This window comes from Macrotis lagotis, chromosome 2 (genome assembly GCF_037893015.1).
Source record: "Macrotis lagotis isolate mMagLag1 chromosome 2, bilby.v1.9.chrom.fasta, whole genome shotgun sequence".
NCBI lineage: Eukaryota > Metazoa > Chordata > Mammalia > Peramelemorphia > Peramelidae > Macrotis > Macrotis lagotis.
In genome coordinates, this window is record NC_133659.1 from 141,712,249 (window position 1) to 141,738,451 (window position 26,203).

The window sequence follows — 26,203 nt, forward strand, 5'->3', positions numbered from 1 at the left end:
ATATGGAAGTAGCATTATGCAAAATCTTTCAAATCTTGTGCCTTAACTGTGTGTTTATTTTGTAGGTGCGAACTGTGTAGTCAGTCAAGCCAGACCTTTTGTGAGTAAGTGAGTGTGTGTGTGTGTGTGTGTGTGTGTGTGTGTATGTGTATGTATAGAAAAGATAAGGGATAACAGGAATTTATTGGCAACCTGAAACAGCAACCTCCCCTCTCTAGCTTTACATTACAAATTTAGGGTTGATAGTTCAATGGTCACAATTTCCTTTTATGGTATTTAATTAAAGCAAACAAATAATTAAGCACATACTATACATAATACATTATGTGAAGGGAATTAATAAATCCATTTTTACAGAATGAAAAAAGATTCATACCTGATAATATTTTATTTCTTGAAAAATTTTAGGATCTTTAGACTACTGCTTCTTAAAAATATGATACCCTTTGTTTATGCCAAATTACACTGAACTGGATTGAATCAAAGTGTAAAATTCAAATGAATTAGCCAAATAAATAGAATAGGCTGACATTATCCAGATCTGCTTTCATAGCTTCCATCAATATGTTATTACTTCATTAGATTGTCTTTAGCCTGGATCTTAGACAACTGGGCATTGGCAAAATGAATCAATTGGATGTAATGCTTGAAATATCATTATGTAATATAAACAAGGAGAAAGCAAAAAAGAAAGACAAGGAGAAAGCAAAAAATAACTAGAGACAGAATATATCTAGGGACAAGCTCAAAAGTCAACAAATTATTTGGAACTGAGTAACATTATTGAAAGAAATCTACATTTTCTATAGACAATATCTTTCCCCCCAAAAGTGAACAGATTTTTGTTGTGACTCTATCTGTTTTCTCTAGCTGTACTCCTACCAGAAGTGAGGGAAACACTAGATTGAATTCATTTCTGACTCTGATTATTTATGCAAAACAACAATGAAACATATCCATAATGAAATATAAGTCACTCCTGGGAAAAAAAATATAATGTGTGAGAATTGGAAATGTCCTGATGATTTATTTACTTCCTCTACTCTTTTCTGGGGAGCCAGTATGTAAAATGCATAAGAAAACAGAAAAGAAAGCTTACCATGAGGGTAAAAATAAAGGTTCTCTGAAGATGAAAAGATTGCTTCTGCTACTAGTTTGAATCTTTTGCAATCACTATTGTTCTACAGTGTTAGCAGAGTTTAGCCCCCAAACAGTGTTCTCAGTCATGTGAATCTTTGGGTAGGTTCTGTTTGCCTCAGTATATTTGACTAAGGATTGATATTTCAAAACCTCTCTTGGTTTTTTTTTTTTACAGTAAGCTAAAACATAGGAAAGCTTTTGTGTTCCTTTAAGTGGTAGGGTAGGTGTTAGGGGAGACAAAAAGGTAATGCTTCCCCATTTCCACTGGTAGGCCATGCTTTGTTGTTGACATATGAGAAAATTCAGGTAAATAAATCTTATTCCCATTTTAGCAAAGCAATTCAGTTTGTTTCAATGAATGATAAATCTTAGTTCAATGATTGTCAGACATTTTGAAGAACATTTTTGAACTTATATAAATTTTGAGGACCCCATATCTATATATATTTATAATATTTGCAAATAAAACTGACAAATTTTTAAACCATTTAGTAATTCCCCAAAGTAACTTTTAAATTCATTATGTTAACACAATATATTTTGTGGGGGAAAAATACATTTTCCAAAATAAAATTACTACTGAGCAAGTGACATTGTTTTATATATTTATTCAAATCTCTTTAATATTTGGTTTAATAGATATGAACTGGATTCTAAATTGTCCTCCATTCACCCTATTGTGCTATGTTGTTTTAATTGTATATGAAAAGGGGGGGCATTTTAATAGGCAGATGACATCTAAGCAATATTATCATGATACAATCTCATGGATTCACTTGAAGGATTTCTGTCAGCCAGGGTCTGTAAACCACATTTTGATCAACACTACCTTAATGACAAAAGATCAACAGACTATTCCTCTCTTCTTTATTTCCAGAACATTCATTTTCTGATGGTCAATTTTGCTATTTTATTTTCCTGTTTCAAACTTTCCAGAGTTGAAGATTTCTTCACCAATGGACATTTAAAACAAAAAGTATCTTTTTCCTTGATAGGGAGAAAAATTTTCCAAGAATCCATCCAGCTATCTTCTAGTTATAAATCATGCAGTCTGACAGAAATTTCTTGGTAAGATCTTGTCCTTCCTTATTGAAGAAGTCCACAATGACATCATTATGTTATCAATGAGTTATAGAGTGTCTGACTGATTGATCACATAGATATAAGCTCAGAATGCTCTACCACAGGTCGAACACAAATAGCCCATGTGAATATCTGGGGTGGTTATTCTAAACTTTTGTATCTCACATTTCTTTAGAGCTGCTTCAATTATACCTTGCTTATAGAGCACAACACCCTCATTAATGAGGGCACACCATGGTTCTGTGTCAGTGTTTCCCTTGCTGCAAAGTCAATTCTAAAGTTCTTAAGAGAGACCTTCAGGGTGTCCGGGCATCATTTCTTCTGACCCTATTGCGAGAAGTTGTGCTGTGTGAATTCTCCAAAAAATAATTTTTTTGCCAAGCCTAAGTTTGGCAATCAATGTGCTCAGCTCATCATAGTAGTGTAGAAAGGTTTGAATGCTTGGCAATTTAGTTCAAGAAAGAAAACTCAATGTCTAGTATCTTCTCTTTCCAGGCAATCTTCAGAATTTTCTCAAGACAATTTAAGTGGAAGCAGTTCAGTTTCCCTGACATTACTCTGGTATACTGTCCAGGTTTCACAGGCATACAGCAATGAAATCGTTACAATGGCTCTGTAGATCTTCACTTTGGTAGTCAATCTAATAGCTCTTCTCTCCCACACTTTGTTTCGAGTCTCCCAAATACTGAATTAGCTCTGACAATACATATGTCAACCACATTACCATTGTAAGATAAATGAACTTGTCCACAGTACTCAAAACTCCTCCATTTGCTGTAATCAGTGATTTTACATATGGATGGTATGGTGCTGGCTGATGAAGCACCTGGGTTTTCTTGATGTTAATTGTTAAGGAAAAGTTAGCAGAAACAGAAAAGAATTGATCTGTACATTTTTGCATCTTGACTTCAGAAGCTGCATTGAATGCATAATCAACTGCAAACAGGAGATCATGCATCAACACTCCTTCCACTTTGATCTTGAGTTGTAGCCTTTTTGTATTGATGAATTTACCATCACTGCAGTAGCTGTCCTTGAGGCTGTGATAATGTTCAGTGAAGGTATTTAATAACATTGCTGAAAACATCATGCTAAAAATTAGCAAGGGAGCAAGGATAAAGCTTTGTTTCACTCCTTTGGTGACCAGGAAATCCTGAAAGCATCATTCATTATCCAGAAGCTGGGCAAGCATGGAATTGATGTACAATACGGATGAGCTTTGCTGGGCAACCAAATTTTGACATCGGTTCTATAAACCCTCACAACTGATGGTATCAAAGGGCTTGGTCAGAATTACACTGTATATGGACCTCTATTCTTCTTGGCATTTTTCCTGGAGTTGTTGGGCAGCAAACACTATATTGACTGTTCTGCTACCCTTTCTGAAGCCATACTTTCCAGGTAAAGGATCAACCTATTGAGAAGAACTCTGTCAAGAATCTTACCAGTAATGACTGAAAAAGAAATACCTCTGTGATAGTCACAAGACAATCTATTCTCCTTACCTTTATAGAGATGGACAATCGAGGCATCTTTGAATTCTTGGAAGGTAATCTCTTCATGCTTAAAACCTGGAAAATTGCAATCAGCTTTAATATGAGCCTTGGATCTTTCACCTTATAAATCTCAGCTTGAATAGTATCAGCACTAGGTACTTTCACATTAATTCTTCTGATAAGACATTAATTCTTCTTTGACATGTGAAAGGAACCTACTGGCATTCAACTTTTTATCAGTTGGAGTTTTGACTAGAAATGGAGATAAACAGTCATTGACTTCCGCATTGATTGATGACAATCTGTTAACAAAATTATGGAAGTGTCTAGCCCATCTCTTTAGGATCATATCCCCATAATTAATCAATATGATTCCGTTAGTAGTGAGATGTTGAAACATTCCATATAACTTTGGTTCATAAATTGCCTTGAGAGCATCTGAAAAGCACTTTGGATTGTTACTATCTGCAAAAAACTGAATTTTATCTGAGTTTTTTTTTTAGTTTTTTTTTTTTTTTGCAAGGGAATGGAGTTAAGTGGCTTGTCCAAGGCCACACAGCTAGGTAATTATTAAGTGTCTGAGGCTGGGTTTGAACTCAGGTACTCCTGACTCCAGGGCCAGTGCCCTATCCACTGTACCACCTAGCTGGCCCTCCTCTGACTTCTTACTGAGCCAAGAATATTGCATCTCTCTGAGCTTCACCCATACTTTACTTTTGATAGAATTAAATACCTCCTTCTTAGAAATGGATGTGCTATCCTTCTGGTAAGCTCTGTGGAATTCTGTTTTCATTTCACAGCTTCTGCATTTCCTCATCATTTTCATCAAATCAGTCTTGATGTTTATTAGTGTTTTGACCTAGATGAACAAATGCAGTGCTGTACACCAAATCTTTGAAAACTGTCCACTCCTTTTCTTCTCCACTGTTGCCAAACTGTGTTGGCTCAAATTTTTCCCCAAGTTAGTAACAAACTGTTTCAGTTCAGAGAAACACTTTATCTTTTGACATTAATTCTTCTGATAGTTACTTTGTCTTGGAGTCACCACTTTGGTTGAATGTGAATATTTAGTTTGGAGAGAATGAGTCTGTGATCAGTTCAGCACTTCAGCACAGCTTATTACTCTTACATCCTGTCTATCTCTTCTCCTTACAATCATATAGTCTATTAGGCAATATATTCCTCAAGGGTGCATCTAGGAAGTTTTATTGCATTTAGGTAAAGGGAAGACAGTGTTGCTGATGAGAAGGTCATGAGATGCACCAGTCTTCAATAGTAGGTGACCACTGATGTTTCTGTTTCCAACTCCATTTCTCCCAAGGACTCCCTGGCATGTCTGGTAATCTAAGCCTATTCTAGCATTAAAGGCACACAGAATTATAAACTTGTATTTTTTTGGTACATTGATGCAAAGGGTCTCCAAGTCTTCAAAATTCTTTTTCTTTGATTTCATCGTTTCATCATGGTGGGAGCATAGACACTGATGATGATGGTGATATTTTCCTTCAAATGCCAATCTTATTGCCATGAGCCTGTCATTTTCTCCTTTTGGTAGGCCTTCAAGTTTGTGGACTATATTAGTTTTGAGTGTAAAAGTTACCCAGCTTCATGGAGTTCCCTTTCACTGCAGCTCCATCCTAAATAACCTGGCCTTCGTTTGTCAATCTTGTTTTATTTAGGGCTGCTATTTGGATATGATACCCACTGAGTTCTTTTAGGACCATTGGATCTTGCCTATGAGTGTGCACACATTCCATGCATTGTTGGTAAATAGAATTTTTTGTTTTTTGCAAGGCAATGGAGTTAAGTGGCTTGCCCATGGCCACACAGCTAGGTAATTATTAAGTGTCTGAGGCTAGATTTGGACTCAGGTACTCCTGACTCCAGGGCTGGTGCTCTATCCATTGTGCCACCTAGCCACCCTCGTGAATAGAATTTTTTGAAGAAGTTTTTGGTGTTTTTGTTTGTTTGTTTGTTTGTTTGTTTGTTTTGACTACAGGGTATGATCTCTGACTGTTGTGTTAATCAGACCAGGGCTGTGTAAGCAGACAATTTTTAGAGCATCTTTTCTAGCCTCCTTTCTCACACTAGGAGGTGAGCAGTGCAGTCCTTAAAAGGGATACTCAGACACCCAAGGGGTTGTTATATCCTAATGCTGCTTCCAGTGAGAAAAGACCCCATGACCTGGGCTGTCTATGTGCAAGATTGTGACTATTTGTACCTGCTGCTTTATCATTTGCCTTTCATCATATGGTTTTCAGATAGGAATGGTAAAGTGGTATGGGTGATATTTTGAATTGTGCATAAATTGAATTTAAGTGAGATTGAGTTGCATGAAGTTGTCAGTGTCAAAATCTCTTCCAAAGTCATCACTGTCCAGTGGCAAGAGAGAGAAGAGACCTGGTGATGGTTCTATATACAGTGGATAAGTTTGGCATCATTGATGTCTAACCAAGCTCTAAGAACTCAAAATTGCTTCAGCTGCCTCAAGACCATTGGACAAATTGTTCTTATTCACCCATTATACAGGTGGAAGACTTCACATGCTTGGGGTAGACACTCACTGTAACTTACCAATGGGTTTGAGATCCCTCAGTTTCCACCTGAATAAAAATACTAAAATAAGTCAGGGGCAAGGTGACCTTTTAGTAAAACACTCATATAATCTGGAACCTAGCCAGTCCCTGATAAGGAGGGAAATGTTTCCTGGGAACTTGGCCAGTCCTGTAAATGCACTCCCCTTTCTCAATTATCTGGAGAAGATACATCCCTCCTGAAACTTAGCCAGTGTCAGGATAGAGCTTCTGAATCCAGAGTCAGGTAGATACTTGGTACTATGTCTTCTTTGTTTAGAATCCTATAATTGCACAAACCTTGCTCAGACCCCTTTGAAATCTCACCCATGGAGAGGATGCTCTGCTTGGAACCCTTCTGATCCAGACCTTGAAAGGCACTGTTGAAATTCCCCAGCCTGAGGTATCTTTCATGAGTCAGAGCTTCCCAGATCCTGGTGGGTTGTCTATTTGGTAAAACTTCCTATCTCTTTTGATTATCTTTGATAATGTTTCCTATCTCTTTTGTTATCTTAATTGCATTTATAACACTTATAATCCTTTTAGGAAGAGGATTCTTCTTAGTAATCATTAAATATTGTTGTTGTAGGCTTCCTTTGACTTTACCATTGTTGTAATAATAATAAAAAACCACTTTGTGTTTTTCCCCTTCTGGAATATGTCTTATTTTAGGTGCAAATCTGACCTAAAACCATTAATCTCACGTACCCTCAACCTGGTTTAGCCCATCTGCTAAAATGGTTTACTGAGGTGTGGCCTCGTGCATGTTACAATTTCTTGGAACCATAGGTGAGAGTTAATTGGCTCAGGTGAGCATTCAGGGTAGAAAATAGCCCTGTAAAGTAGGTCATCAGTAATGTTTGAAAGTTTTCTATTTCATTTAATGTATTTTTCTTTGGAATATTATAATCAGTTTTGATGGGTAGATTATTCTTGGTTATAATTCTCACTCTTTTGCCTTTTGGAACATCATATTCTAACCCTCTGTTCCTTAAATATAGAAGCAGCTAAATCTTGTGTGAACCTTATTGTGGCACCATAATATTTAACTGATTTCTTTCTATCTGTCTACAATATTTTCTCTTTGACTTGAGAGTTTTATCATTTGGCAATAACAGCCCTGGCAGTTGTCATTTTGGAATCTCTTTTAGGAGGTGATTTGATCTAAGATATCAGGCAAATTCCCTGGATAATTTCTTGAAATTATGTATAGACTTTTTTATTGATCATAATTTACAAAATTCAAAAATTCTTAGAATATCTTTCCTTAATCAGTTTTCCAGGTCAGGTGCTTCTTTTTTTCCTGATGAAATGTTTCACATTTTCTCCTATTGTTGCATTCTTTTGATTTTGATAGCTTCTTGGTATTTCATGGAGTCATTAGCGTCCACTTATTCAATTATAATATTTTTTGGAATTATTTTCTTTGGAAATTTTTATATCTCTTTTGCTAGTTGGCTAATTAAGGTGTTTTTTTTCTTTTCTCTCCTTTTTTTGTTGTTTTGTCAGTCTTTTATTTATTCTTATTTTGAACAAATAATGTTTTTTATACATTACTAAAATATTCTTGTTTAAGAGTAAACATAATATCCCCTCCCCCAAGAAAATATAGACCCACATAAACGATAAAGGGGAGAGAAAAAATTAAAATTAAATAATAATAATAATAATTGTAGGTATGGCCAGGTGGAGCAGTAGATGGAGCACCAGCCCTGGAGCCAGGAGCACCCAAGTCCAAATCTGGCCTCAGACACCCAACAATCACCCAGCTGTGTGACCCCATGCAAGCCACCCCAACCCCACTGCCCTACAAAAACCAAAAAAAAGAGACCCAAAATAAAATAAAATAGCAATAATAATAATAATAGTAGGGGAGGCTGGGTGACAGACAGATCATTGGCCCTTGAGCCAGGAGCACCCAAGTCCAAATCTGGACTCAGACACCCAACAATCACCCAGCTGTGCAGCCCCAGGCAGGCCACCCAGTCACATTTGCCCTGCAACCCCCCCCAAATAATAACAACAACAACAACAACAACAACAACAACAACAACAACAACAATAATAATAATAATAATAATAATAATAATAATAATAATAATAACTGTGCTTCAGTCTGTGTTCCAACACCACCAGCTCTGTCGTGGGTGGATCACATTCTTTAGGATAAGTCCATCACAAAAGTTACTTCCATAGTTTTCCACAGTTGTCATTGCTGATCACAATTCCCTCCATTCATACTTCTCTACTACCATGATCTATATTTTCTCTCTCCTTTCACTCTGTCTCTGCTGTCGGGTAGTTGAGTGGTGCAGCAGACAGATCCCCAGCCCTGGGACCAAGAGGCCCCGAACCCACATACCACCCCTTACCCAGCATCCACCCTGCCCTATGGTCCCAGACAGGCCATCTAATCCCAGCCCCTTACAAGAAGTAAAAAAGAAAATGTGTTATATCTGACCACTCTGCCCCCATGGTCCATCCTCTCCTCCATCACTCAAATACTCCCCCTTTCACCTGTCCCCCTTCTCTCCTTCTTATTCCAGATGTCTATACCCCATTGAGTATATATATATATATATGCTGTTTCCTCTCCTAGCCACCTCTGATGACAACAAAGATTCCTTCATTCCGCCTTGCCTTCCCTGCTTCCATATCATTGCAATAGCTCATTGTAATAAAGAAAAATCTTATTATATGAAATATCTTAGCCTATTCCTCCTCTCCTTTTTCTTTCTCCCATTACATTTATCTTTTATCTATTGACTCCATTTTTACACCACAATATATCTTCAAATTCAGTTTTCTCCTGTGCTTCATCTATAAAAGCTCCTTCTACCTGCTCTATTAAATGAGCAGGTTTTTTTTTTTGGATCTCTTTCTTGGGGAGATGGGTGGATTCTCTCAAATTCTATTTTGCCCTCTGCTTCTAGGATATCAGGGCAATTTTTCCTGTGATAATTCTTTGAAGATGATGTCAAGGCTATTTTCCTGGTCATGACTTCTAGGTATTCCAATAATTTTTAAATTATCTTTCCTAAATCTGTATTCCATATCAGTTGTTTTTTCAATGAGATGTTTCACATTTTCTTCTAATTTTTCAATCTCCCTGAGTTCTATTCTTTGTCTGAAGAATTTGTTTTCCTCAGAGAGCTTTCTTATCTCCTTTTCCATCTGGCCATTTCTGCTTTTTAAAGCATTCTTCTCAATAACTTTTTGAACTCTTTTATCCATTTGACCTATGCTGGTTTTTAACATGTTTGGATCTCCTTGGCTAAGTTGCTGACTTCATTTTCATGTTTTTCCTGTATCTCTCTTATTTCTTTTCCCAATTTTTCCTCTATCTCCCTCACTTTATTTTCAAAGTCTTTTTTGAGCTCTGTCATGGCCTTAGCCCAATTTCTGCTTTTCTTGGAGTCTTTAGATGCAGGAGCTTGTACCTCCTCATCTTCAGATTGAGTGTTTTGATCCTTCTTGGGATCACAGGCAAAATATTTCTCAATGGTGTCCCTCTTTTTTCTCTGCTTACTCATTTTATCAGCCTGAGCCTGGTTTTTGGGTGCTTCCTGAGCTTTTGGGACTCCCATACAAGGATCCCTGTGTATGAGGTTCTGTCCTCCCTCCTGGTCTGTGAATGACCATAAGTTCCCCCCTCTGCCACAGGGCTGAGGTGGGGGGGGCTGCTCTGCTATGGGGGGCCTAGACTGCGATCGGGATCTGAATGTGGTAAGAACCCCAGGGTCCTAGTTCCAGAGACAGAGGACAGAGCTTGGCAGTCTCTCTCCACCTCCCTTCCTAGGCTCAGCGTGCTTAAGTCTTGGGGGGGCTCCTGCTTACTGGCTCTGCCTGCTTCTGGTTCCTGGATTTGGACTGCCCTGGCCACACTGCTTGCTCTGTGCCCTGAGGGCTGGGCTTCAAGTGCTTGCTATAGCAGAGGTCCCCCGCTGTTCCAAGTTGTGCCTGGTGCTCCCTGGGGTGTAGAACGAGAAACTGCCCCTGCTGCTGTGAGCCCAACTCCCAGCATCCTGGGGCTGCCTCTGGGAGGCTGAAGTTCCTTTGCTCTGGCGGGCCACCCCTCTGGTGGGCCACCCCTCCGACCCGTGGAGCTGAGCCTTTCCACTCTTTTCCAGGTTACCTTTGGTTGGAGAATTGCCTCACTGTATCCCTCTGTGGGTTCTGTCTCTCGAAAATGTAGTTAGAGTCCTTGGTTTATAAGTTTTGCTCCAGAGCAACTGAGAGAAGGTCCTTTCCTGATGCCATCTTGGCTCTGCCCCGTAATGATTTCTTAATAAATCTCTTTTTTTTTACACCTGCATTCATGGGTCAATTAGTGATTCATCATGGGGATAGGCTGAATTCTCCTACTTCATTTTGGCTAATGAGTGAAAGTTTTTGGGTCTTTAAGGTGAGTTGAAACAGAAGTGTCCTGAGTTGCCCTTCCAGGCACACCAAGGTGTTTTTTCCTGCAGTATTTTTTTGTTTTGCACTTCTTTTACCAAGTTGTAAATGCTCTTTTCAGTATTTTCTTGCATCACTTTATTTTCCAAATTTTTCTTCTACCAAGCTCATCTCTTCCTTTAACATATTCAAGAATTTTTGTTGTCTTTGTTTACAATTTGCATTTTTTCCTTAGAGGTTTTGCTTGAAGCTATTTTAACTTTGTTGTTGTCTGGGTTTGTGTATTGATCTTGTCACCAAAGTAAATTTTTACAGGCAGATTTTATGAAGTTGTTGTTTTTGTAGTTTACTCATTTTCCCATTCCATTTTTTGACTTTGAACTTTATTTTAAAATTCAAATCTAGGGCAGCTAAGTGGTGCAGTGGATAGATCACCAACCCTGGAGTCAGGAGGACCTAAAATAAGACATACTCCAGCCTCAGACACTTAATAATTACCAAACTATGTGACCTTGAGCAAGTCACTTAATCCCATTGCATTAAAAAAAATAAATTAAAAAAATTAAAATTAGAATTGATATCTCTTTACTTGGGGCTAAGGAAACACAAGTCCAAACTTCAGGTATTTTCAGGCTAATATTTTCAAATCTAGTTTTGGTATCTCTAAATTTTTGGGACTTCCAAGGTGGACATCTGAGGAGTTTAGTCCCTCCAATCTTGGTCTGGGTTCCATTTTTTTTTTTCACCCAAGATGAGTCCCTGTTCTCCTACAGCTGCAAGAACAACCAGTACCTTTGCTTCTTTGGGACAGAGCACAAATGCTCCTCTTTGCCTTGGAACTGTGAACCAGAACTATGGACAGTACCTGGTATTGTACCCAGTTTCAACTCAGGGTTACCTATTATCTCTTTCTGACTAGTCATCTAATCTCCTTAAAATTCTTTGGGCTGAAAGTTCATGAAGCAGCTGCTGGTGATACGTTACCATCTCTAAAATCTACTGCTTTTGATGTTACCACATGTATCCTGGGCACATTTTCACCTCTCCTATCAATCTAATAAGTTTTTTTGGCCTAGGAAAATGTCTTATTCTAATTTTTTTTTTTTGGTTTTGTCACTCCAAAATTCTTATTGATGCATTATTTTAAACTTGTTTGAAGGGAAATGTTAGAAAAGTTTGGTTGGGTTACTGCTTCTATTTTGCCATCTAGGCTCTGTTCCCTCCCCTCCAAAGGTATTTATTAATATACAAATATATACACATAACAATATGCAATATAAGATGATAGTCCTTTGTATTATCAGATGATGATCCTTTATAAGAAAATGATATTTATTTTAATTGTGCTCTACATCTCTAGTTCTTGGAAGAAATATTACTTAATATTTAATATAAGGAGGTCCCAGATAGTATTGTGGTTATTTAGTGGTTTCTTTAAGATATCTCAATATATCCCCATTAAAACATTACAAAATGTACTTAAACATTTTTACCTGATATTGTTTTGCAGCTAATTAATGGCATTAACTTAATTGGAAACAAGTTAGCTTTCCCTCCAATATAAGATGCTCCATTCAATAGAAAGTATTCTTAAGTAGATAAGTATTTTTGCATGAGGAATGAATCTTATTCACTTTGAATATAATCATTGTAGTATGTATTGGTTCAGGTACCCCAAAGAAAAATGAACCTCACTCTTATTCAAAATATGCAAATTGAATTGATATACAACAATAACAAAATAGATGTAAAATATTCAATTAACTTCATACAAGTGATCTATGATTATAAATTAATGACTCAAGGAAGAACAAATGACCTTTTAGCAGGAAATACAATGATTTCATATAATATATAATAATGTACTCTAGACTAAATAGTAATGTCAAGAACAGACATTATAGTTTTCATAATTCATTTTTTCCTGTTGAAACAAAATAATGCTTACCTAGTAATGCTGATTCAAAAAAAATTATGAAAAATTCAATGCACTTTTATTATTTTTTTACTCTTCTACATTCATAATAAAGAAATGTTTTTCTCATGGCTGTTTCTCTATTATTACCATTGGACCAGAACAAAAACATATCTAATTGAATAATATTTCTAATTTACATTTCTTCCTCATGACATCACTATTCCCCATCAGGTGTATTACATCGGGAATAATAATAATAATAATAATAATAATAACTAACAACAGAAATGCCTCAAAGTAAAGTATCATTAAGCTCATGAGGGCTACATGATATAATAAAAAAGATCATCAGTTTTCGAATCAAAAATCTTACATTTAAGTCATTATAAAACATTTAATGTCTGTGTGATCTTGGACTAATCATTTAGCCTCTCTGTGCCTCAGGTTAGACAGACATAATAATAATACTTTTTTTAAAGGTTTTTGCAAGGCAAATGGGGTTAAGCGGCTTGCCCAAGGCCACACAGCTGGGTAATTATTGTCTGAGACTGGATTTGAACCCAGGTACTCCTGACTCCAGGACCGGTGTTTTATCCACTGCGCCACCTAGCCACCCTGACATAATAATACTTAAAAAGGTATTAGTTAACATGGTTTTTGTAAAGGAAGCACTTAATAGAATGAGAATCATCATATAATTATGTTATTATTCAAAACTAATTCTGATCCCTAGTTTCATCATTTGTTAAGTGTACAATATAATATTTACATAGCTATCTCAGAAAACAGTTGTCAGAAAACAGTTCTATAAATCTTGAAGCTATATATAAATGTGAGTTATTGTTATTTTACTCCTGAGGAAACTAATGCTCACAAATATTAGACAACTTTCCCACTAGGCAAATATTTGAGACCTTTTAGGGTCAGCTCTAAATAAATGTCTTCTGTGTCCTAATTCAATGCATTCTCTACCAAACTATGGTGTGTGTCACTAGGCTGAATGAAATGAGGATAGTTAATCCATAGAAAAGATAAAGGAATAATTTCCTTCTTAAAATTTTTATAGTATTTTTATGTTCAAGATGGATTAGATTTGAGTTATATGACTACAGAATATAGAACTAATGACCAGAAATTATAAGGAAGCATATTTAAACTCCAAATTAGGAATCTGTCTTTTCTTAATTATTATCTAAAAATAGGATGAATTGTCTTATGAAACATTAAGTTCTCCATCCTTGAAGGTTTTCTTACAGAGACTGGGATATTACTTATCAGGGATTTTTAGAGGAGATTTACAGTTTTAGGGTTTGTATCAATGGATTTAGCTGACATCTGAATTCTTCTGCACTCTGAGAATTGATTCAATGGCAAAAGGAAACACTTTAGGACAATTAGATAGTTTTGTAATCTCCCTTTCCCCTCATGGAGTATATTACAAAATATTTTCTAGTATTTCTCATCCAGAATATATCATTATCCTTTCTTGGCTTGAAACATGACTGTCATGCAAAAAACTTACAACTCCTCCTCTAAAAGGACTCCTCATTGTCTGCTGAGTTTCTCACACCCTTCTTTTCCTCCTCTTTTTTCCCCTCTCTCCACTTTTTTTCTGCATTCACTTCCTCCTTTTCTCCCTTCCTCACTCCTTCCTTCATTTTTTATTTTCTTCTTTTAATATAAAGTAAGAAAAGCTAAAGTTGAATTTATTTTCCTCTTTCCAAAGTTTCTAATAACTGCATTCCTCACCATCATCACCATCATGAATTTATTGGTCCTCCAAATTTAGAAATTCAGAAGTCTTTTAGTCCTATAACATATATAAATCAACTTTCAAATTCTATTTTTTCCCTCTATGATTCCTTATGTAATGACCTGTCTCTTCCATTGGTTCACATAATGACAACCTTGTTTTCAGTGAGTATTTAAATTTACCTGTCACTAGGACCAAAAGGCATGATTTCTCGTTAATGGAATACAAGGAACCATACTAAAGATCATAAATATGAAGAAAGTGACAACTCTCATTTATATCAAAGTCATTGGCTGACAAACTACAACAGGTCAACCAAAGCAGAGACTTCATTTGGATGTTATTCTAAAAAGGCTAATGTGAAGCTAAATGACAGCTAAACCAATCAGTGATAAGTGCAATATTACTACTGTTTGTTCAACACAAGGAAGTAGCTGTACAATAGTATTAAGAGGTTAAAGAATATTCACTTCTGTTCTGCAAGTAAAGAAGCAATGTTATGAATGTCTTATGGTAAGAGGACACCTAGAATATTTTATACATATACACATATTCATATACATGCATATAAATATATATGTACATCCCCCAATTTAAATATAGATATCTCTAAATTACATATACCACCTAAATTCATACATACCTTTATAAACATCAACATTGTATGCATATAATATGTACATTTTATCTACACACATAACTCTCTGCCCCTCTATATAGACATATGTCTATTACACAGACACAGACACAGATACACAGATAAATCTAATTATATCCTAAAGTATATTCTTGACTCTCATGATCTTCTAATTCCAGAGCATTTTGACAGAAATTATTTTTATCAAAGAACTTAAAGGATGTGAGATTTTAGTTCTCTATGCACATTAGTGAAAAGATACCTGAGGCCAATAGCAATAATAATTGCTTTGATTTTCTCCATATTCTAAACAAATTCATCTTCAATTCTGTTTATAAGAGGTTATATAATGTTGAAACTGGTGATGGAAACTGATTGAGAATTTTTGATTTAGAGGCATTACTTGCTTTTAAGCATGATATCTGTTAGGTTAATGTATTTATTCGTTTACCCAAATATTATCCATGACAATTTTATAACTGTAGCTGGGAATCTAGATAAGATTATTTTCTTAAATAAATGTAAGTAAGCTAAAGTTAAATAAATATTGCACGTCTAGTTTTAAATCTAGTAGAAATTTCAAGCAGACAATTCTCAGATCTTTAAAAAGAAATGGCAGCAACTCAGAGTTTTATTACATTTTTACATTGCTTTCCTAAAGATAAATCAAGTTACTTATTCACTAATTCAGTTTCCTTTTTTGGACACTCCCAATAAACACATAAAGATGTGAGTCTGAGAAAACTCTCAGTTGAGATTACCATGAAAAAAAATTGTACATTTTCATATCTCTTAAATTCTTATGCAGTAAGATTAAATGCCTACAATTACAATATATAAAACTCACTGTTAATTATTACTTTTGCTAAAAATAAATTCAGCTGAGTAAACTCGACCCTAAATTTTCAGTGTTTCAAAAGTCAAGTTCTTTATTATTTACATTTGAAAGAGACTAAGTTTAATGTGCTGAGAACTTCAGTTTTTTAAATTGGATCTTGAAAAATCCTTCCAATCTAGAACTTTTTAAATGAATATAATAAATTTTTTAACTTTCTCATACACTTGCTTATTTTTGACAATGTTTGAATTTCTTAAACAAAAAATGCACAACCTACTTCTAGATGAATGTTTTTAAAAATCTATTTTACTGCATTTTTATATATCTATTAGTAAAAGTATGTGTTCTTTTTTGATTATTAGTATAGATGTCAAAGAAATATAAATATAGACTTCCGGGATGGGGCCAAGATGGCAGCATAAAGTTAACATGTTCCTGGAGTTTTCTCTACCAAAGATAAATGAAGCCTCTGCGTAGACATTAAAGCTAAAGATACCACCAAGAAAAAGAGAAGAGCTAAAGAAGTTTTCAACAGTAGATATTGTGGAAGATCTTCAGTAAAGTCTGTCTTTTTGTGGGAAAGGGAGAAGTAAAGTCAAGTGAGGCTGGAGAGGGGAAAAGCCAGTGGGAGGCTTTAAGTCACATTGTAGTCCAGCTCCCAACAGTTAAACAACTGCATAGGTCCCAGCAGCTAGGTAGTAAGCCAGCAGGGAGGGGCTCAACCCCCAAAAAGTTTGAATGCTGGGAAGACTGGGGCAAAAGACAGGATTGGAATGGGAACAAACCACTGAATAGGCAGAACCTGGACATAAAGGAGGAATAAATCTCTCCAAAGGCAAAGACTAGACTGCATAGGCAACATCTTGGCCAAAGATAAGCCAGGGAGCAGATCAGACCCCAGGTCCAGCATAAGAAAGTTTGGATCCATACAGCCCATACCTCAGGAGCACAGCTAAAACCACAAATATGAGCAAAAAAGCTCAAAGAGAGCTTATTACAGAAAACTACTTTGCAGATAAAGATATAAACAATGCCATATTGAAAGAAGAAATCAGTGAAAAATTACTCCCAGGGAAAGTCTCAAAAGAGTCTATGAATTGGATTCATACCCTATATTTCATAGAAAAGTTTAAAAAAGAATTTAAAAACTAAAGAAGAAAGAAAGAAAACTGAAAAAAAAAAGAAATGATAGTCTTGCGGGAAAATTATGAAAAATTGACCAAAGAAACAACTCCGTTAAAAGTAAAAATAACCAACTGGAAAAGGAAACACAAAAGCTAATTGAAGAACCCTAAAAATTAGAATTGAACAAGTACAAACCAATGGACCTATGAGATTACAATATTCTATTAAACAAAATAAAAAGGCTGAAAAAATTGAAGAAAATATAAAGTACCTTTTAAGAAAAACAAATGACCTAGAAAAGAGATCCAGAAAAGATAATTTATGAATAATTAGAATATACAAAACCTAGAGAACCTGGAAAACATCATGCAGGAACTTATCAGGAAAAACTGTCCAAATATGCTAGAACAAAAAGACATTATAATCATTCAAATAACACACAGAACTCCTCCAGAAAGAGATCCTATTATAAAAACTATAGGGGTTGTTATTAGCCAAATTCCACAAGTTCCAAATAAAAGAGAAAATTCTTTAAGTAGCAAAAAGGGAACAATTTTAATACAAAGAAAACACAATCAGACTCATACAAGACTTAGTAGCCTCAACACTGAAGGACCAGAGGACCTGGAATACCAGATATCAAAGGGCAAAAGACCTGGGTTTACAACCAAGAATTTACTACCCTGCAAAATTCAACATATATTGTCAGGGGAAAAAGATGAATGTTCAACAAAATAGAGGATTTCCAAAATTTCCTGACAAAATGACTGAACAGAGAATGAATAAAAAAGTAACTAAAATAGGTAAATAAAAGGTCAAAACAAAAGAAATGATAGTCAAGACCATCAAATTGTATACAACCCTAAAAGAGAAGCTGTAACGCTTATAACTCCTGAGAACTATACTTCTCTTAGGATAACTAAAGGGTTGGATATAATTGAAGAGATTGGACTTAGAGGATATGGGGTACAGTTGGATCCTGTCTCTCTATTGAAGAGGTCCAAGATGACATCACTATGTTTGAGACAAAAAGTCCTGATGAAAAGCAGGGGTGTTTACTCTAACTTAAGTGCCTCAGTTTCCTTTGACCTACTCTACTTCTGCTGTGCTCACTAAGCATAGCACTTTCTCTGATGAGGGTATCATAAGCTGGTATGTGCTTTGTCATTATCTCCCATAATTTACAAATAATTGTAAAGTTCTTTTTTTTTTAGGTTTTTGCAAGGCAAACGGAGTTAAGTGGCTTGCCCAAGGCTACACAGGTAGGTAATTATTAAGTGTCTGAGACCGGATTTGAACCCAGGTACTCCTGACGCCAGGGCCAGTGCTTTATCCACTATGCCACCTAGCTGTCCCAATTGTAAAGTTCTTAAGGGAGACATTATGAGCTTCCTAGTACTTAAAGCCCTTTGAGATTCTTATAGTTAATTAAATCAGGATTGGACTTAATCCATACTTTATTCAACTTAATCCATACTTTACTCAACCCTGAATGGGAAAGGGTGGGGGTGAAGTGTGGAAGAAAGTATGCTTGGGGGAAAGGGTACAGATAGTTCACGAAATGATTTCACTTTGTATGATACTTTGGCTCATGAGGATTATGTGACCTTAAAGGGTATTTGAAAAGAGGGTAAAGTAAAAATGATTATAATTTGATGTAATTCAAGACTTGAAACAAAAGAGGGAAGACAGAAGAGGGAAGGATACTTAGTGACTCTGAGGTCATACTGCTTATCAAACAATCAAGGAATCAATCTGTGTTGGTACTTTGATAACACTTTGAGGTTATCAAGCAATCAAGCTGTGATTAATGGTACCTAATTAATAGCAAAGTTCCAGAAATTAATATGATAAAAACTAGGCATAGACCTATATTTCACACCCTATACCAAAATAAGGTCAAAATGGGTACAGTATTTAGACATAAAGGGTGACACCATAGATAAATTAATGTATCAAGCAATTATCTATCAGATCTATGCAAAAGGGATAAAGTTATGACTAAAGAAGTAGAGAACATTATAAACTGTAAAATGAATGGTTTAGACTACATTAAATTACAAAGGTTTTGCACTGGTAAAAATCAATTCTGCTAAAATTAGAAGGAAAGTAGAAAGCTGGGAAATAATCTTCACAACTAGGAGTTTTGCTAAATCTCATTTCTAAAATATAAAGAGAACTGCATCAAATTCATAAGGTTGCAAGTCATTACTCAACTGACAAATGGTTTAAGGATATGAATAGATAGTTTTCAAATGAAGAAATTAAAGATATATTATCATATGAAAAAATACTCCAAATAACTATTGATTAGAGATATGCAAATAAAACAACTATGATGTATCACCTCATACCTATCAGATTGGCTAAGATGAGACAAGAGGGAAAATGACTGATGTTGGAGAGGTTGTGGGTGGATTGGGACATTAATTTATTGCTAGTGGAGTTGGGAACTGATTCAGTCATTCTGGGAAGTAATATGGAATTATGCCCACAGAGCAATAAAACTATCCATACCCTTTGACCCAGCAATTCCAATGCTAGACCTATATCCAAAAGAAATCATAATATTCACATAATATTCACAGTAGTTCTTTTTGTAGGGCAAAGAATTGGAAATTGAGGTGATGCCCATCAATTGGGAATGGTTAAACAAGTTATGGTACATGAATATTATGGAATACTATTGTTCTATAAGAAACCATAAATAATGGAACTCTAGAGGAGTGTGGAATGAATTACAAGATCTGACATGGAGCGATGGGAGCAGAACCAAGAGAACAATATACATATTAATAGCATTATGAGATGATCAACTCCGATGGATGTAGCTGCTCTTAGAAATTTAGGGAGCTAGGACAACTGCTTTAGATGGTAGGACAATGCTATCCCCATACAGTGGAAGCAAACAAAACAAAACAAAACAGTAACAACCTAAACATCCTTCAGAATCTGAGGAATAGTACACTTTAAAAAAAATGTCATATGTATCTTTCCCTTAGTCATAATTCCTTATACCAAAAATGCCTAATCTGTAAATATGCTTAACACAAATATATATGTCTAATATTAACCTGACTGACTGTTCGCTGCTAAGGGAATGGGGGTGGGATTGGAGGGTGGAAGGAAATTTTGTAACTTAAAAATATACATTTGCATATTGATGAATGTTGAAAAACTTTCATTACATGTATTTGGAAAAATAAAATATCAATTAAAATGTACTTTCAAAATATAAAAAAGATCTAGACATTAGGAAAAAACACCCCCCCCAAAATGACTTAATTAATGTGAAATACACACATCATTAATACTTTAAGAGTAATCATACTGCTTTTTTGCATAAAAATGCACATTGGTTTAAATGTAATTATTCTAGAATGTTATAATCTCAGTGATGACTCATAGTTTTCTCTGCAATTCCATTTTTATGTGCTCATTAATGTGCAAGAGAATTTAACATTTTACTTCCCCTGATTTTAAGACCAGATTACAAAAGTCAAATTTTTTTCTTATTCTTCCTTTTTTCTGCCAAAAAATTTGGGGAGAGGGAAGAAAGCACTCCTATTAACACCCACCCACACAAAAGTTTTTAAATTCAACCTATTACATTTTGACATTGACATTCAAGTAGAATGTGAAAGTAGCTGCCACTGTGTAAATTCATTCTCCATTCTTTCTTTACTCCATAGCAATATTAAAATTAACAATACAATTTGCAAGGGAATTGTGCAACTAAATGACACACTCTCATGCCAGCATTTTATAACAAAATAAAAATTTTCATTCAACATTTTCCCATATTGTTTTGTATTCATCTTCCTCTGAAGCTCAAATCACTTCCAAGCAGACTACTCCCTTAATCTCTACCATGCAAATTGATGTCCCCATTGAAAGTCTAATTCTGCCCCTATCACTTTCTATCAATATCTACCCAAGTTCTTGAACTTTCATTCTTAATTTTGACCCCCCTTCATTTCCTCTATTTTTTAAATCTCCAGTATGATATATTTATTTTTTGATGAATTCATATCTAAATCTTTATTTCCTTCTTATATTCCTTTTGCCTAATTAAGAACAGAAACATGATCTTTTGCAAAGGGTTTCACTTCCGGAAGTTCTTTTCAATTCCACTCATTTTCTACTTCTTAAGTCTCATGTATTAGAATAGAAATATCTTATTCCTTCCCTTGCCCCTCTGAAGCAGTCATTCCAAGTCTGCAGCAATCATTCAAAAAAAAATTTTTTCCTTTTAAACTTCTGCCCAGTCAGGATGTTTTCTCATCATTCTGCATGACTGTAGCACCTTCACTTAAGTGAAATCTGAATTTAACAAATAACAAATAAAATGAGGATTTCCATATATATAGTAGAACAGCAAAAAGAATAATGAATGAAATGGAAATTAAGTACTACTTGGCTTATTTTAAAAATACATTAATAATCAACTTGCAGTTATCACTACTCATTATCCTACTTGCTTGCAATTTGTTCTGTACTTCTACTGTTTTCTGTGCATTTTTTTCAAAGGTTGGATGATCCTCTCCTCTTTATTTTCTTTCTTTGTGTTTTTATTATCGTATCCCAATCTCCCTTCTCTCCCATTCCTCTCATCTGAAAAAAATATGTATAGTCAAGTATAGCTAACTTTACCTCACCCTTACTTGAATACTATATGTTTTATTCTGTACCTTGAATTCATCGTTATTTTATCTTGCTACAGTATTGATCACGTGGGATTGTAGTCAGCAAATTACACCAGCATGAAGTTGTTTTATATAGACTAGGAACTAATAGTGGTATTTATATTTAAAAGTATTTTAGCAATATTTATATTTTAAAAAGTAGTATTTATATTTTTAAAATTAAGGTTTATTTTACTGAAAAATGTAAAAACCATTTTTAGCTCAGATCAAACACAATCAGGGACCATGCCATAATTGATTCCCCAGGCTATAGTTTTCCACCCTCCCAACTCTAATCATAATTGTTCAGAACTTCACTCCCAAAATCAGGTGTCTGGAATGATAAATAGTGAAAGTTATGATATTGGGGCAGCTAGGTGGTGCAGAGAATAGAGCACCGGCCCTGGAGTCAGGAGTACCTGAGTTCAAATCCGGCCTCAGACACTAAATAATTATCTAGCTGTGTGGCCTTGGGCAAGCCACTTAACTCTATTTGCCTTGCAAAATCCTAAAAAAAAGTTATGATATCAAAGAACCCCTACATCAACATGTTGACAAGGATTTAGACTAAGAAATACTACTTTCTAACTGAATTATTTCAAATGTGACCAACTTATTGTATCACTTTGCTTTATGTTGACTTCCTGACATCTCAGCCAGGTTCCTCGCTCCATGTCCAGGAGATAGATGTTGCTGCATTCCATGTAAAATAACCAAAATCTTTCAGATGAAATATGAGAGAATATGAAAGAGAAAGGTAGGGTTTATTCAGACTCTGAAAGGGATATAATTGTTGCAGCTGAAGCATGTGGAATTTAGGCTAGAAGTAGGGCTAGATTTCCTGAGTAAATACTAAATACTAAATACTAAACACCAAATACTAAATGATACTAAGCAAAAAAGAACCTAAGGTATAAATAAATGTCACTATCTCAGAGATTTTTTTTCTAAAGCTAATCTCATTGTTATATCTCAGTTCGGAGAGATTTACTCTATGCTTCTATGGATCTATACATTTGGGAATGGAGTCATTTTGTAATATGTGGAAACTTATATTGATGTTTCTAAAACATGAACCAGCCATTTTCCATGAATAAGAAGAGACATCTAGGGTTGCAAAGGTATATTTATACATAGTGCTATTAAGATTTGGATAGCTTTTTATTTTTTTATTTTTTTTGGCAAGGGAATGGGGTTAAGTGACTTGTCCAAGGTCACACAACTAGGTAACTATTAAGTGAATGAGGCCAGATTTGAAGTCAGGTCCTACTGACTCCAGGGCCGGTGCTCTATCCACTCTGCCACCTAGCTGCTCCTGCATAGCTTTTTTAAATAATAACTTACAGGAATTCTCAAAGTAATCCTATTGTACTCAGAGCTGATGAGACCCATATAAATATATTGGCTCCTCAACTTGAATGAGAAATGAAGAATGTGAAAAAGGTTGATGGGATAATTGCAAGGATAACTAATGGGGCAGAAAATATCACTTGTAAGGAAATACTAGAGGAACTGAAGCAGATGCGAAGGGGAGAATATATGATAATTATCAAACAAAAAATTATTTTACAAAATGTGTTGACCGTGTTTATTCAAACTCTGAAAGAAATAAAATTGTTGTAGCTGCAGCAAAAAGAATTTAGGCTAGATGTAGGGCTAGGTTACCTGACTGTCACTGAGTACTTCTAAACACTAAATGGTTCTAAGCAAAATTGTGGAATTGCATTGTTCAGGGGTCTTGACATAAGGAATCATTTTCATCTAGCTCAGTGTAGATGAATCCTGTCTGGCAAAGGAGTAGATTAGACTGTTTTTTTTTTTTGGTCTTTTGCAATCAACTAACTCATTTTATGATTTTGTTGATGCATGCGTGAGGAAAAGAGACTTGAAGAACATCCTATGTTTATGTTCAGAAACCATGCAGTATTTGTAATCTCATACTCCATCCTAGGAAGTTCTCAAATGGGTCACCTCAGAGAACCTCAAATCTAGAATCTTATAGTACAAATCTCATTTCATATCAGAATATGATCAGAATATGATGTGAGGCATTTTAGTACCATTTTGACATGCACCACAAAAAAGAAGATAGCTAAACAAGAAAAGATATTACAACTTGAAACATTTAATGGGTCTTTTAAATCTTGAAAGACTGTTGGATTCACTGGAAAAAGTTAAAACTTAAAACTGAAGAAAAATAATATGATAAAGTACTCAGATGAGCATAAGAAAAATTATTGAATATGACTCATAGTTTTGGTTATATACTGCATATTTCACTATGAGCCTATTGGACTTTGATTGTATACAGAAAACAATGTAATGATTAGTTTCTCTATCTCTGCTATGTAAATTAAGATGAATATATTGAATAAATTTTCTGTGATTATCAGCTAAATATAGTTTATAACTTTTAAGGGATTTTTGGTGGATGAGGTGTGTTTGGGGGGAAAACATAAAATATATATGTATATGTTAGTATTTTGTAAAATTTAGAAATAATCATTAAATTGTAGATTTCAAATTAGAAGGCACCTTGAAGGGAATATCATTCATGCAGCATCTTGAATTTCTTGATGAAGAACTTAAACTTAGGAGGGTAAAGAAATTTATTCAAGACCACACCAATAGGAGGGATTTGAACTCAACTGATATGATTCCAGAGCTAGGGATATCTGTGGGTTGTTGTAGGCAACAGTTAATTGTCTAAGGAAATCATATATGTATCTAATGTGTGAATTTGGTAATTTTAGTTCTCCAGCACTGGAATATATTGAAAGAGTTGTTCAGAAATTTCTTTGTGCTTTTTTATTATCATGTCTCAATCTCCCTTTTCTCTCCCATTCCTCTCATCTGAAAGAAAATATGCATAATTTTCACAGTTTTCCTTTCAAATGAACAAACAAATTTACATGGTAAATTTCAATATCAGGAACATTTAGCAATTCTCAAGAACAAAATCATGGGAGTAATAGTATTTTGTGAATTAGGTCAAAGTCGGGGTGGGTCTGGAGACAGGAGAACCTAAATTAAATCTAGTCTCAGACATAGCTGTAAGATTGAGCAAGTGATTTAATCCTGATTGCCTCAACATCAACAAAAAAAACAACAATGTCTTCCCTCCCTGTTTGAGTCCAGGATAGATTTAGATTAAAAAGGATGACTTCAAAAGGCATTGTACTGGGAGGAAAAAGGCCTAAATTCTAGACCTTGCTACTCCAGTAAATTATAAGATAAATCTGAGCTTCACTTTTCCCATTTTTAAAACAGAAAAACGGAAACAAATGGCAGAATATTCTAATAGATGTGGACATGGCATCAAAGTTTAAAGATGTGTGTTCAAGTTTGTCTTCTATTAAACAAGAGCTGTGTGATTTTGGGAAGGGTGCCCTAAGCAACTGGATTAAGCCATAAACTGAAGAATGAGATTGTTGTTTGTATTGGTAAATAAAGATTCTTCACCAGGATTTCTCTATAGGAAAGAAATTTATACTCAAAACAAGATAACAATGCTTTCATTGTCTACTTCACAGGGTCATTTTGAGCCTCAAACAAGGTAATTTAATTATACTTCTTTGAATACATAAAAGTGCTACATCTGACCTAATTTCTGGTTTTAATCCTGGAGATAAAACTAATTTGTTCTATGAACTTTAGGCAAGTCTCCCTATTTTCTGAGTTATAAAAGGAAGAGGCTGGACTTGAGATGTTCTCTCAAGTTTCTTCCAGCTGAGATATTCTAGATTCTGATCTATTTTAGATTTTGTAAAAGGAAAAGAACTTTTTTTTACCTTAAAAGGAAAATGACTTCTTTGTACATGAAAATCAACAAATAATCAAGTGAATCTTTGATATATGAAAGCAACCGTTAACCTGATTTAAAATTGAACAAAATGTCACAAATATTCCTAGCTATGTCTTAGATAGACCAAAACCTTTAAAAAGGTTATATACTTTTAAGTTAAATGTTAAATAGCATTATATGCAAAGATCTGTGATGTGTTATCTAATGAAAATAAAATTATCTCTATTTTTTTTAAAGATAACATTTAGATTGCTATATATATATATATAATTCTTTGCACTACTGAGATTTAAGCTTCTGCATAATTTTAATGTGTGGAAAAAGGAAAATGGTTAAGATCATACATGTATGTGCATGGATTGCATTTTTTTGTGTAGTAGAAATTCATTTGGTTCTTATTCAATAACTTTTAAGGGAGAAAGAAAAGCCAATTTAGCAAAAAAAATAAAAACAAAGAAGGAAGCAGCTCTCTGGATCTTGATTTTCAGCATGAAAACCAACCATGAAATAGGGATGTCAGGATCCTTCTGACTTTTGGGGTTTCAAGCAGTAGGTGTCAGAAAGGTTACCATAGGTAGAGCTTCCCCTCCTCCCCCCAACCCACATACATTTAGCTCCTTAGAAAGAGACACATTCTGGTGGCATCTGGTGAGCTCAAGTTCTGGACAGTATATTAGTAGAGTGGAATAGCATTGACCTCAGGGGAGAAAGGTGATTTTGAAAGTTTGTTGGGAGTTTATTATCAATCATAT

The 26,203-nt window shown here is 35.0% G+C and overlaps 1 protein-coding gene across 9 annotated transcripts in view; it reads right to left on the reverse strand.

Moving 5' to 3' along the window:
- The window catches only part of CHRM3 (cholinergic receptor muscarinic 3), a 658,611-nt gene that overhangs the window by 268,460 nt on the left and 363,948 nt on the right, over positions 1–26,203 (reverse strand). For 2 of the 9 annotated variants that reach the window (XM_074222923.1, XM_074222924.1), the window contains exon 5: positions 3,729–3,794. The exons of 6 other annotated variants lie outside the window; for them this stretch is intronic. The gene's annotated coding sequence lies outside the window, so the exon portion shown is untranslated. Of the gene's footprint in view, positions 1–3,728; positions 25,653–26,203 lie in introns of those variants that run through there. One more of the 9 variants, XM_074222929.1, reaches the window with a different exon arrangement.